A 15,310-nucleotide genomic window follows, 5' to 3' on the forward strand; every position below is an offset into this window, starting at 1 on the left:
TGCCCAACTAAGTACGTAGGGTCGTGGGTGGGATTGTACTCAAGGTAACTAGCCCATCCCACAGCCTCTACTGCACTTCTAATTTTAGAGTGCTAGCTCAATCAAAGCTAGTGTGCATATGTCTACCCAAGCAGAAATTACACCTCCACCTCAAAGTGTAGATGTACACTGAGAGATGCTCCAGAACAGATATGGAGACAATCAGGTGATCTTGTCAAACAAACCTGTCATTCTTTTATGGCAGGGGTCGGCAATCTTCGGCATGCGGCCCATGAAGGTAATCTGCTGGCGGGCCGTGAGACAGTTTGTTAGCGTTGACCATCCACAGGCACGGCACCCTGCAGCTCCTAGTGGCTGCGGTTCACTGTTCCCGGACAATGGGAGCTGCAGAAACTGGTGTGGGCCAGAGGGACGTGCTGGCCGCTGCTTCCGGCAGCTCCCATTGGCCAGGAATGGTGAATCGCAGCCAATGGGAGCTGCGGGGAGCCATGCCTGCGGACGGTCAATGTAAAAAAAAAGTCTCACGGCCCACCAGCAGATTACCCTGATGGGCCGCATGCTGAAGGTTGCCGACCCCTGTTTTATGAGGTTATAAATTTGGTTGATAAAGGTAACTACATAGATCTAGTATACATAGACTTTTGTAAGGCATTTGATACAGTATTGCACGACATTCTGATTAAAAAAATAGCACTATGCAATATCAACAAAACACATGCCAAACGGAGTAAAACCTGGTTAACTGACATCTTCAAAATTTTCATCTATGATGTAGAAGCAAATATAAAATCACTGCTGATTTTAGGGGATACTGTCCATATTTGTTAAACTTCCTTTCTTAATTAATTTCTATACCAATCCAGTTGCTTGGGTATAGTTCTTCCCTGCTAGCTAATTGAGAAAAAATAACTAAGTTTTTGACACATTATCCTTCTCTCCCCAGTACACACTGAAAGGGCTTACCAGCTCAGAACTGAGCTGAGACTTGGAAAGCAGTTCCGGTAAAAAGAATGACCTTGAACAATTGTAAAACCAAGATGAAACTTTATAAGAAGATATTGTATTAATTTTTCCAAGGTGGGGGCCTGGACTGGTATCTCAAAGAAAATAAATGTTCTTACTTTTCTTCTTCAACCAGTCTAATTGCTTGGGACCTCCTTTAGCAATAAAAAAATCCTGCAGGAGGAAGGGATGAATGTCTTAACAGCTGCCAGCTGCATCTTTCTGACAAAGGCTGCATCCAATTATGTTTGTACAACAAATGGAGAGTTCTTGGTGAATGTGAGAGTTGATGTCTAGGTGGCCGCCTTGTAGATTTCCATCAGACACTCCAATCTCTCTTCCCACAAAGACTCCACCCATGTGGAAAAGTAGGCTAGAAATACATGCTTTCTTCTCAATCCATTTTGAAACTATTTGGAAGCTGCCTGAACTTTCCTAAATTAGGACATGGATGCAATATGAATAACACTCTAAATCTCTCAGTTCTTAGCAAAGATAAATTCAGACAGCTGTTAATGTCCAGGCAATGTAGCTGACCCTACTTGGAATTTTGTGGATTAGGACAAAAGAGTGGGAAAGGCTACTTCCTGGTTCAAATGACATACAGGAAAACCTTTCAGGAAAGGAACCTTATCTTGGTAGTCCCTGTACCTAGCAGGATAAGGCATGAAGCTCCTTGAATCTTCTGGCAAAAAAGAACTGCCATTGGAAACGATCTTGAGGTACAGTAAACAGAAAGAAAGGACAGTTGTATGGTTAAGTCACTAGACCGTGTAACAAAGTGGCCTTCACCCCAGTTCCCAAAAGACCCACTGCCACGACTATTCTCTTTCCAGACAGTTTTATTTTCCAACACAGGCAAAACAAACAAAAAAGAGTTCCTCAGCCTACCCTGTGCTTTAGTTCCCAAGGTTTTTTCCCCTCTCTTTACTTCTCACAGGATCTTCCTGCTGCTCCTGCTTCTTGCAGTTCCAGAGCTCTGACTCACCAGGTCTCCCTTCCCTCTAGACCCAGGTTCCCTGTTTTAACCCTAACTGGGGGTCAGTTAACAAGGCACAGGATGCACTGGCCCTGCTCCCTCTTAAAGAGCCAATGTCACCCTGGTACACTCTTCCCCACCTTGAAGACCTTGCCCACACTTAGGGCAAGTCTTACAGTCCATACCTTCACCAGGACACAGTCAATACAGCCTCATTTTCTAATCTGGGACTTTGAGGATCTGCATGCAGAAGGTTTAATTCTCTCTCAAGCTGATTAACCACCAGAAGCGGGCAACCTCTCTCTTCCTGAATCACCAGCTGCTCTCTCTCTCATTTGTAGCATGCATTCTGCAGCTACCAGTTGTTCTGGCAGTCCTCCAGTCCTCATGATGGGAGCCATAAAACTGTCCCTTGACTCCCCTTCTTCAAAAGGCCACTATTTCACCCCTGGCCTCTTACCTGCATGCTAATGAGGTCCATCTGGGTCCCCACTGTATACTGTTCAATCTGAGGTCCTGTCTGGGCATCCAATGCCCACTCTTGAGTCTGTGCAATGACCTCCTGTTCCCTGACAATCTTCTAAATCTGAAGCATGGCCAATGTCTACTCCAGCATCGAGGACTGCTATTTTCCACACTCTAACTCCACTCTAGACTGTGCTAATTCTTGTTCAGGTTTTATTGTCCGATTGATGATCTTCTGCTGGATTTCCTCCAGCTCTTGTCAATTCTCTTTTAAGATGTTCCAATAAGCTCTGAAGATGACTGGAGGCTTCCTCTCAGCCCCTATCTGGTGTTTCATGCAATCTTCAGCTCTCTCCACCCCTTTTCTGATCAACCATTGGTTTTCTCTACCCTACACTGCTGCTCTGGATTCATGACACCTTACCTCTGTATCAGGGCTGGGAAACCGAGCCAGTCTCTTCCCAAAATCATCTGTCACAGAAGATCCTTCAGTACCCTAATATGTAGCTGACCTCTCTGCTCCTGTACTCCCAGCTCAACCCCTGCTGTGGGGTAGACCCGAATCTCACCTTGCATACCTGACACATCTCTGTGCAGATGCCAGTCCATCTTCTCTGACAATACCCCATTTCCCCAGACAAGGGTGCACCCACAATCTGAGTTCACAAGACCTTCTACCGACACGCCTCCCACTCTGACTAGTACCATGTACTACTGAACCTTAGTCCCATTAAGAGTAGACCCTAGACTATAAGCCTGGCTCTAATAGCAACACAGGTAATTGCACTCCATTATTGGGCATTCTCACCTAATATCCAGACTTGCCACATCTGAAGCACACAATGGGACTTCCCCAGTCAACCCCAAAAGCACTTCCTCTGGATTGTGGGACAGACTGGGGCCCTGGTAGGTCCTGTGCATCCCCCTGTTTTGGGTTACTCATGACTAGTTTGCCACACAGTTCAGCCTGTCCGGCTCCTTCAGTTTCAAAGAAGGCTTCTGTTCTTTCACCTGCCTCATCTACTGATGCAGGTTGGTATTGCCTTACCCATCTCTGTGCTTCTATGGCTAGGACCTTCAAGAACTTCTCCAGGACCACTTGGTCCACGATTTTCTGGAATAGTATGCCTCTGGAGTCAGTTCCAGGCTATCTAAAACCTTCTCCACAGGATAGGAGCTCACCTGCTTGTTGCTCACAGCTTGGTAGGCTGCCTGTGCCTAACCCATCAGGAATAGTGCTATGGAGGCTGCCCAAGTCAATTCCCCACAGCCTGCTGCACTTCTCATTTGCTCAAAGGTGTGGAGGAAGGCCTCTTCACTCCTGGACCCAGCTTCGCCAGGCCAGGGACCAGTTGGCCTGAGCTACCCCATCTCCAGTACCAGCCACATTTCCCTTGGCCCAACCGCTACTTTTGCTGCTGGAAGTGGGCCTTTGCCACTGCTGCGGAAGGGCAAATTGTGCTTCTTGCCATTTTTGCAGGCTCACAACTAATTACAGGGTCATAGCCTGGGTCTGTTGCTGCTGTTTCTGTTGCCACTGTAATGCAACTATCTGCTGCCACTGTTCCATTAAAAGACATATCACCTCCTTCATTTTTCCTCATTGCTAAAACTGGTGTGTGTGTGTGCCAGTCAATGCTTGGAGTCCAATTTCTTCCCTATTCTAGGGACCAATCACCTGTCCATATTCTCCACCAAAGGTCACAAGACAGGGCTTTTCCCCAAATTGTTAAGAACCCTCTGCCATGACTAAAGTCTCTTTCCAGGCTGCTTTATTTTCCAACACAGACAAAACAAACAAAAACAGTTCCTCAGCACACGCTGTGCTGTTACAGCTCCCAGGGGTTCTTCCCTGTCTGTCTCTCACAGGATCATCCTGCTACTCCTGCTTCTTGCAGCTCTGACTCAACAGGTCTCTCTTCCATCTAGGCTCAGGTACCCTCTTTTAACCCTAAGTGGGGATCTGCTAACCAGGCACAGGGTGCACTGGTCCTGCTCTTTCTTAAAGGGTTAGTGCCACCCTCCAACAGACAAGGACTCAGAAGATCCAGATTCTGTTACCAGTTCTGCCACAGACTTCCACTGTTGTCCTTAGACAAATCAAAATGAAGTTGGAATTAGAGTGAGGAGAAAATGAAGATGGTAACTCAGTACTGATGTGACCTTCATCTCATGAACTCTAGTGTTAAACACACTTTGGGAAACTACCAGAAACATTTTCACAACTAGTAAACTTTTCAAAGCAATTGTCCTGGACTATAATCCAAGGAAAAAAAATAAAAAATTATGAACATCAGAGTAATGTCTGCCAATTTTACCCACTTACAGATGGATATTGCTGGGGAATATATTATAATAAGGACCTTTGAAGAAAAAGTAACCTTAACTGGTAATGTAGAAAAGTGCAAACTAGTGGCTGAAAGTCTGTGCTGTTGCATAAGTGTAATTCTTCAGGTCATATGTGTAACAACAACAAAATCAAAATGGCTGAGAACTTAGAAACTGGACAGTAACAGACCACGAATTCCACTGATGACTGAACTTGGTAATATTCTAAACAAAAAGAGCTTTCAGCCATGCTTACAGCTGTTTCCATTGCTTCAGACTAACTCAACAGACATTCTAGGCATCAGAATTCTGTTTGAAGGTTTTGTGTGTGTGCTGGTTGTGATGATGACTGGGTTCACTTCCATGTGGTTTTATGTTGTGCTGGGAAAGTTGTTTGGATTTGTGAGGACGAAAAGAGATGTGTGCTGCTGTGAAGGGCTATGTGTTTGGGGTTATCATGTATGGTGGCTGTGCTGTTGCACAGGTCTGGCAGTTGGGCCAAATAATCCACTATCTCTGCAGTCTTCTTCATACAACCAATGAAATTATTGCATGCAAATTAAATGTAGAATAAGGTTGAGCTACCTGTGATATTACAAGAGTCTAGGACTCGTGGCATGGCATAGATACATGTCTTACTGTAGCTATACACTGGGTGTAAAGTCAAAATGACTGACAACTTAAAACTTGGACAGACTGTGAAACCCAGTGATGATTCAACCTGGTGTCATTCTGAAGAAAAAGAGCTCTCAATTATGCTTACAGATGCTTCCTTCTCTTCACACGGGCTATACAGATACTTTAGGCTTCAGAATGACACACAGAATGTAATCTTATTATATAGCTAGTTGTAGATTGGAAAAGGAAGTATAACAAAATAGGATGAGGGTGTGTGGGAGCCCAGTCCCTGAGTCTCAATGTCTTTATGCTTTAAGAGCTCACTCTGTGCTCCTCCCTCAGTTCCCCTGACAGGGTTGACATGGTGCTCAAGGAAGCTGGAGGCAGCAGTGCCATGGGGACCCTTTCAAGTACAGATACCCAAGCAAACCTGTAGCCATAGAACCTTTAAAGACCAGTGACAGATGAGCCAAATAATCTACCAATGATAACTTTTGATACATATGTCCAGTCTCTCTCATCCAATTGATTTATATGAGGAGTATAGACATTATTATGGGAAATAGGTCAGCCTTTAGGTTGACTGGTGGGTAGGCACCCATTAGGCCCTCAAAGATTCTGAAACCCGTGCTGCTTAATGAAATAAATGACCAATACATAAATTAACTTTCCCTCAAAAATCAACAGTAATCCTATTTGGGTACAAGTTATGGAAAGACTATACAGCAATTCTATAGACTAGGGTGTGTGGAAATACCCTTCACAGCCCCCTCCATCTGCAGGGATAGGAGCGGGAGTGAAGGGAGGTACTGAGACTTGGTGGCGGGGGGAGGCAGCCAGCTCCAGGCTAGAAGGAAGGGTCCTGGAGGTTCCTACCTGCTCCTGGACTCATTCCAACCCCTCTAGGTCCCACTCCCTGGCCTGATCCAGGGCCTGCAGCAGCTGCTCTAGCCCCTCTGGGTTTGGCTCTTATCCCAGAATGTGGGAGTTCACATGGAAATGGAGCCCCCCACAACATTTCCACTGTGGGGGCACTGCAGCACCCAGCCCTCACTCCTGGCCCCCATCCCAGTTCTACTGCCCCTGCTATGGATCACCACTAGGTTGATCCCCTTTATTTACCCCAGGGACTTCTCAGATTTGGAACCCTGATATCTGGGAAAGAAACGTATGAACCACGCAAGTTTCCAGTTTTATACATTTTATTAGCTAAAATTAAGAACTAAGCAAAACCATAAAACAAAACATATAAACATATCAAATTTGAATAAAATGGATTATCACATTAATCTGATTATCAGGTTGATTAAACCACATCAAATAAACTAACAATTCCTTAGAAGATTTTAATTATTTGAGAAGGTAGTAATCTTGTTTAGCTATTAGCCTCAAAAGTAACAGGACATTATTAATTACAATGCCAATCATATTTATATTCCAGCCAAACAGCTGATACAAGGAGCGTCAAATCACATCCCGGATGATACTAATGTTGAGACTACAGCTCCACGCCAATTAAGGCAGTCTGCTCAAATTACTGGTGGTTAGATAACAGTCAATCTTTCCCCACCCTGCCCGCTCACACCCCTGAAAAAACACCATAGGTTTATATGAACCATTCCAACACAACTGAAGATTGCACAGCTTGTTACATAGGATATTCAAATGACAAATTTAGGTGAAAGTAATAGGATTTCTCAGGATTAAACACACAGCTCCTAATTCATTAAAAATGTGTGTGTGATCTTGTACACAACACGTTTATTTAACTTAGGGTTGTTTTAGATATTTGAGGAACTATTTTATAGGCAGAGTTCTCATACTCTGTGACTTCTATCCACATGCACACTCACTATCAGCCATCTGCTGGAGCTATACAACAAGTGCAAGAATGCTGAGGTAGAGGAATCCCTCTACTAATAAAAATTAGAAAAGAAAACAAAACTGAAAAGGTTGAGAATATATTTCTTAAAGGAACCATTTTTAAAATTAATTTTAATACAGACTAATTAATTATCTTACCTTCAAATAAATCAGAAAATTCATTCTATATATAAAAAGAGTAAGTGCTGCAAATTTGAGGTTCATATGCTGTATTTTTCATACATAATAAAGAGGTTAAATTCCTGTGTTCTGTGTCAAGTGCAAATCAGAACTCAGCCTTAACTATGCTTCATAATGTTGAGTATGCCACACATTACAAATACACTATTTTAGGAGTGTTTTAGACCCAACCACATGAGCCACAGCATCAGGGGATCATTCACCTGCACATCTCCTAATGTGATATATGCCATCATGTGCCAGCAATGCCCCTCTGCCATGTACATTGGCCAAACCGGACATTCTCTACTAAAAGAATAAATGGACACAAATCAGACATCAGCAATAGTAACATACAAAAGCCAGTAGGAGAACACTTCAATCTCCCTGGACATTCCATAACAGATTTAAAAGTAGCCATACTTCAACAAAAAAACTTCAAAAACAGACTTCAAAGAGAAACTGCAGAGCTACAATTCATTTGCAAATTTAACAACATTAAATTGGGCTTGAATAGGGACTGGGAGTGGCTGGCGCACTACAAAAGTAATTTTCCCTCTCTTGGTATTGACACTTCCTCATCAATTATTGGCAGTGGACCATATCCACCCTGATTGAATTGGCCCTGTCAACACTGGTTCTCCACTTGTAAGGTAACTCCCTTCTCTTCATGTATCAGTATATTTATGCCTACATCTGTAATTTTCACTCCATGCATCTGAAGAAGTGGGTTTTTACACATGAAAGCTTATGCCCAAATAAATCTGTTAGTCTTTAAGGTACCACTGGATTCCTTGTTGTTTTTGTGGATACAGACTAACACGGCTACCCCTCTGATACTTGATTTCTGAATGGTTTGGTACTGTCCAAATAACAGGCTAATGCCCTCCTGACGTCCAAGGTATGGAAGACAGCTTCCTGCCTCATCTGATGTGGTTTCAGAAAAAAAATGGAAGATGAATAGTCTGGTTAATATAAAATTAAGACGACACCTTATGTGGAAACTTAGGTGTGGTTGTAATGAAACCTTTTCCTTGAAAAACACTGCAAAGGGAGGGTTTGCCATTAAAACCCTGAATTCTCTGCCTTTCTAGGCAGAAATGATGGCTACCAAGAAAGCTGTTTTCATGGACAGGTGAAGCAGCAAACACATAGCTACTGACTCAAAGGAGTACTTCACAAGGTAATTAAGGACAAGGTTCAAGTCCCATACTGGAGTAGGTTCTATGATCTATGGAAAAAGATTAATCAGTCCTCTGAGGAAACTTGACACTGTGGGGCAAGCAAAAATTGAAAAACCTTCCACGGACAAGCAAAAAGCTGTTATAGCTGTGATGGGGTCCCCGGAGTGCAACCTGGACTGTGGGACTGCTGAGCCCTACAAACCCATCACCCTGGGATGCCTCTCACATTGTGATGCTGATGTCAAGCTACAAGCCTCCCGCAGGCACTACACTCATACGGACATCCACAGGCAGGGGCACACCCAACTGAGTTACATGAATGATCTTCCAGTCACTCATGAACCATCAATAGGGATGCTCCAGCAAATTCCCCCCAGCTCTCCAGTCTTGCACCTCAGAACTGTACCATCTTGCACTGGTTAGAAACCTGGTCTTCGTAAATTCATTACCTAGTTCACCACTTCATCAAAGGGAAGTGGACATTAAGAAAATAAAAAGCAAACACACATTCTAAATCCTAAACTTTTAGTCAAGCGAGAGTTGAATCAAACAGCTTTTCTCACCCTGTCAGATGGTACAAGGAGGTTACAGTTCCTCAGTACACAAGGTGGGACCACCTTCCAGCCTGGGACCAACTTTCCCCAGTTCAACATCTTTTTCTTGCAGACGTTTTTCCAGGTGCTGAGATGAGGGGGGAGAGAGGCCAAGTGATGATGTCCCTGTCTCTCTTTGATACTTTCTTCCAGCTGCTAGAAAATTCCTTGCTGTGATGTGGGTAGCCAACCCCGCAGTGTACATGCCTTCTTCTAGAAGCCTCAGGGAAAATGGACTGTGTGTTGATGAGCCATTGATGACCATCTGGCCGGTGATGGCTACTCTTTTGTTGTAACTGAAAGGCTGGCCGTGGGCATTCTCAATCTCACAACATATTTCAGTAGCATATATAGCAATACTTCATAACTTCACATACAGTTCAACATGATATTAATGTTCTACAGATTAAGACACTTAAAATGATACCTCACAAGGCATAATTTATACAAAACACATCATAATAATATCACAGTGGTGAATATGAGGGTTCCAGGGTACTACTCTGAGGTACAGAGTGTCACAATAGCCACCAAGTGAACAATGATGGAACTCATAGCGAAACCCGATCTTTTTAATTCTAGCAGGTAGCCCAGGATGGTGGAAAGAGAAGACTGAACAAGAGAGAATTAATGACAGGTACACCACTAGTGAAATCTCTTCCATTTCTGAAGGCAAGTATTTATCATAGATTTCTTCCTGCTGTTTAACAACACCTGCTGTACCTCTGTTGAATAGGAAGTCTCTATACCAGAGAACCATCTAGGAGCCACACCTGGAGTCACAAAACTTCCAATTTGGGATGAAGAACCTGAGTATCCCGAGACAACAGGCAGCAACTGACTGGAATGGTCAGTAGTGGACGAGAAGCAAGTCGAATCAGTGAAGGATACTAACTGTGTCTCAGCCAAGTAGGTGCAATCAATACGACCTTATCCTTGTCTTGCTTGATCATGCTGAGAACTTTTACGAGCAAACAGCATTTGTGGATAAGTGTAAAGAAGACACCTTACCCGTGAAATAAGGAAGGCATCTCCTAGTGACTGAGGATCAAGTCCCCCTCTTGAGTAATATTACTTGCACTTTGTGTTGGTGACGGTGGCAAAAAGTTACACTTTTGAAATCTCCCAGGTTAGAAATATGCTGTTGACTACTTGTGAATCCAACACTGGGACAAGTGTCTGCTGAGTTCGTCAGCCAGGGTGTTCTGTATACTCAGGAGGTAAGAAGCTGAGATGACTATCTGGTTGGCTAGGCACCAATTCTAGAGTTTTATCACCTAAGCATATAGTGAGGGGAGCACACCCTCCCCGACAATTGATGTAGAACATGCAGACTATACTGTCTCTTGCAATCTTGAAAGATTTGGCTCAGACCAGTAGAAAGAAGTGAGTGCAAGCCTTCCTGACTGCTCTCAACTACAGATAATTGATGTTCAGAAGACTCTCATGGGGAGACCATTTGCCTTAGATGGTGTGTGGTCCCAGATGCACTCCCCATCCCAGAGGGATGCATCTGATGTAATAACGATGGTAGAAAGAGCTTGAACTAAAGGAATTAAATGAACTCCCATACAGGATTCTTCCACCAATTGATTGAGTCCAGAACCCAATAGGAACAGACACCTGCCTGTCCAGACTGTGCTTGTTCAGTATATAAATTGTTCTGAGCTATCCCAGGAAACAGGAGATTTAATCTGGTGTGTTGGGCTATGAAGATACAAGCTGCCATATGATCTAATAGCTGAAGACAATTTCTTGACAATGTTTAAGGACTTAATTGAATTCTTGCAATACGATTTTTCAAGTTTGTGAACTTGTCCACAAGTAGGTAAACTCTGGCTATCACAGCATTTGGAAAAGTTCCTATAAAATCTATCCACTGAACTGGGGTCAAAACAGACTTTTTGAGATTGAATTGAAGGCCTAAACTGTGGAACAGAGACCTTGTCATTGGTTAAGATTGACCCCTGAGAAGCCAATCATTGAGATGAGGGAAGACAACTATACCTAGTCAACGTAGGTGGGCAACTACAACTGCCATGGTCTTGGAGAATACTCTTGGGCAGAGGAGAGTCCGAAAGAGAGCACATGGTATCAGAAGTGATTGTGGTCGACTGTAAAATGAAACTTCTGTGAGAAGAGTGAATTGCGACATGAAAATATGAAACCTGAAGGTTGAAAGTCACAAACAAATCTCCAGAATCTAAGGAGCAAATTACAGCTGCAAGAGTCACCATCCTAAATTTCTGCTATTTCACATAATTGTTTGGATGTCTGACATATAATATTGGTCTCCATCCTCCATTCTTTTTTGGGAACAAACTTGGAATAGAACCCCTTTCCCCTGTATTGGACTGGAATTGGTTCTATAGCTCCTAAGCATAGAAGGGAAGTGACTTCCTGCCTCACCTATTGATTGTGAGATGGGTCCCTGAAAAGGGATGGAGAAAAGGGCTGGGATGGAGGGATGGAAATGAAATACATTGAATAATTGATATTATGACTTCCAAAACTCATTTGTTGGATGTTATTCTCTTCTGTGCAGGTTGAAATTGGGAGAAGTGTTATCCAAAGGTGGGGAGGAGGATAGAATAGCACAGCTATAGATTCTTGTGGAATGGATGATCTGGACTCTTGACCAAGTCATCAAAACTGGCACTTGGACAAAACAGAGGGCTGGGATGAGGTACCTGTTGCAGTTTGTAGCTTCTTTTTAGAGAACCTAGGACTCTTGGCAGGTGATTCAGAGGGTCTATGGAAACTAGAGAAATAAACTGGGTAAGATCTCTGCGTTGTCTGAGACCTGCTAAATTTTCCTTTATTTGAAGGTATATAAATCCCAAGGGATCTACGCGTGGCCCTCAAATCTTTTAAAGCGTGATGAACTGGGTAAGATCTCTGAGTTGTCTGAGACCTGCTAAATTTTCCTTTATTTGAAGGTATATAAATCCCAAGGGATCTACGCGTGGCCCTCAAATCTTTTAAAGCGTGAAGAAAGTCATCGGTAGACTCAGCAAACAATTTGAGACCATCAAAAAGGAAGTCCTCAACAGTACTCTGCCCCTCTTTAGGGAAGCTGCACAACTGAAGCCATGAAGCTTGATTCATCACAATCACAGTGGAAATGGACTGTGCTGCAGTATCAGCTGAATCTAAGGAGGCCTATAATGACATTTCCACTAAGAGTTGCCCTTCATTTATGATGGCCTTAAATTGCTTGTGGTGCTCCTCTGGCAAATGCTCAATAAAGGGGTTACATTTATTATAATTCAGATAGTCATATTTTGACATGAATGCTTGTTGGTTAGCTATTCTGAATTGCAATGTTGCAGAGGAGTAACTCTTATGACTGAAGACATTGAGTCACTTCTGGTCTTTGTTGTAAGGGGTAGACTTAGCACTGTGTGCATTCATTAACTGTCCACAACCAGGAAATTTGGTGTTGCGTGTTAAAATAAAAACACTGAGTCCTTGGCTGGAACATAGTAGTTGTTTGTCAGCATTTTTTACAGATGATCTTAGCAGGCTCTAGCAAAAAACAGGGCAACACATATATAAATGTCCAGGAGTTTATGATGAGAATCCTGGACGTTTATAAAGGAATATTAAGCATAAGCAGTTCGTTTCTTCAGCTCCTGGAATCATCTAAGGTTATCTGCCATGGAAGGTGGCGGAGGCATTACAGCCTCATCTGGCTATGATGATGAAATATTTGTGTGAGATGTTGCCTCGTCAGCCCTTACCTCCTGCTCCTCAAAGATCTCCTCTAATGGTTCAGGTTGACACGATGGGAGTGAAGACAATGGAAAATGATTCTGCCTATGCTCCTTATGAGTGTGCTTTTGGGCCCTTATGAACTGTTGGTGATATAGGGCCCAGGGGTCCCATTAAGGCCACTGTGGGGCCCAGAGGGCATGGGAGGAGGCATCTTCTGTTGATCATACCAGGTAGACAAGGGTCGAAGTCATCTGTCCTCTCAGAATGGACAGCAGAATAAGCAAGAGAACACTATACAAAAATCTGTCATAAGAGTCATTGTCAACATATTCAAGGGGAGGTGATACTTGTTCACTCTGGATGGTCAAAACAGTATAGAAGGAGGTCCCAATGAAAAATGTGGAGTTGATAACCCAGAGGATCTCGGTGCAAACAGATGTCCAGTACCATTAATGGGGACTTTGGCTCATTCAAAACAAGGTTCTTTGAATACGAGACTCCTGCAGTGCCAAAGGTATGTAGGCAGGAGTTAAACGAGATCTTGTGGTGGCCGGCTTCAGTACCAAGTTTGGTATCTGTCTTGAGTGTATGTGTGCTCTGGACCCTGAGTATTTGGTATCAGAATGTCCAGGGTCAGACTCAGCACTATCAATGCAGAGCTATAGGATAATGGCATAGCTACTGGGGATACAAAAGTGTCTGATGTGACAAAATTCTTTGGCACAGAACGTCTACTGGTATGGATATGATTACCTAAAGATGAAGTTGTCTTCAGTACCATATCCTCTTTGATAGAAGTATGGCTCTTAGAGGACACTTTAGATATCCTCAGAGTACTGGAGTCACAGGAAGCCTCAACACAACTCCCTTTGGGACCTGAGGTCTCCAGAACATTTTTCTCAGAAAGTGACTGAGACATCTTAGAAGGAGATCTAGGACTCCTACTTTTCTTACCAGTACCCAGAGACTTAGAATGTGAAGCTCCCTGTACTGTGGATACTGGGGCAGATGCTGGCTTCCTTGAGAATTTCAATGACCGAAACCCAGAGGTGGGTGGGGTAGCAGCAACAGTATTCCCTGAGGCTATTAGTGACAAGGATACTGAAGTAGATGGGGTACTAAGTGTGCTTAGAGGCCAAGTGCAAGGAGGTTCTCAGAGTTCAGGTCGGAGACCAGTCTTAGGGCATGCTCAATCATCAATAATTTGATTTTGATCCCTCTGATCTTTTTTTTTTTTTTTTTTGAGATCTGCTTTTGAAGGAGGAGCAGGTCTTACACTTACTCAGGATATGGGTGTCCCCCAAACAGCAGAGTCACCAAGAAAGTTTGTCATTGACCAGGATAGCTGCCAGCAGGAAAGTCTGGGAATCCTCCCATACCACAGAAAAGAAGTCTAAAACCACCCCTCAATCAGGAAAAAAAAAACTAATAAAAGGGGAACAGGAGTACTTGTGGCACCTTAGAGACTAACAAATTTATTAGAGCATAAGCTTTCGTGGACTACAGCCCACTTCTTCGGATGCATCCGAAGAAGTGGGCTGTAGTCCACGAAAGCTTATGCTCTAATAAATTTGTTAGTCTCTAAGGTGCCACAAGTACTCCTGTTCTTCTTTTTGCGGATACAGACTAACACGGCTGTTACTCTGAAACCTAATAAAAGGGGAACAACAATCCCAACAAACAACTAACTAACTATACTATACCAAGAACAGCCTGAGTAAAGAGGGCATGCTTGATGCTCCATCTCAGGCCAAGGGTGGTTGAGAAGGGACAAAGGGTAGTTTGCTCATACAGCCCTATGTATTCTTGACTTGGGGCATGAGGATTTGCAGGGCACATGTGAAGGATGAACAGACACTGCTACTGAAAATCTCTGATCAAAGGTATATGGAGGCACATGCACACCTGAAGTAGAGCATCCATAGGGACACTACTCAAAGAAGAATCCCCTTTACAGTGGTCTAAAACTCCTGTTGCTAGCCCTCCAGGGCTATAAGATACCATATCAGACTAAGTTTGTGATATTTTTACACATAGAATTGCTGTTACTGACTCAAATCTCTGGAGATGTCCTCACAGAAAATAATGTGCTGCCCCATTCCACATTACATTCTGTGGCATACCCCTCCAACTGAAACATTACCTGAGTGGTGGGTTGGGGACAGCAGATAGTTGGACACATATCTGCAAAGGAAGTGTTAGCATAGGACGGGAGTGCCCTGAAGAACAGTGCAATCACTTGACCTCTCTATCAATGTCTCTGCTGCTTTGGTAGATCTCAACCTCTGCACTTTCATTAAGAGGACGGAGACACAAACTCAGGGCAGGTCTAAACTACAGCTGGGATCGACCCACCAGCGGTCGATTTAGAGCGTCTAGTA

At 43.5% G+C, this 15,310-nt stretch overlaps 1 protein-coding gene across 1 annotated transcript in view; it reads right to left on the minus strand.

The window, feature by feature from the left end:
* CCDC178 (coiled-coil domain containing 178) overlaps positions 1 to 15,310 on the minus strand; it is a 313,262-nt gene that overhangs the window by 192,829 nt on the left and 105,123 nt on the right. The gene's annotated exons all lie outside the window — the stretch shown is intronic.

Source organism: Chrysemys picta, chromosome 2 (genome assembly GCF_011386835.1).
Source record: "Chrysemys picta bellii isolate R12L10 chromosome 2, ASM1138683v2, whole genome shotgun sequence".
NCBI lineage: Eukaryota > Metazoa > Chordata > Testudines > Emydidae > Chrysemys > Chrysemys picta.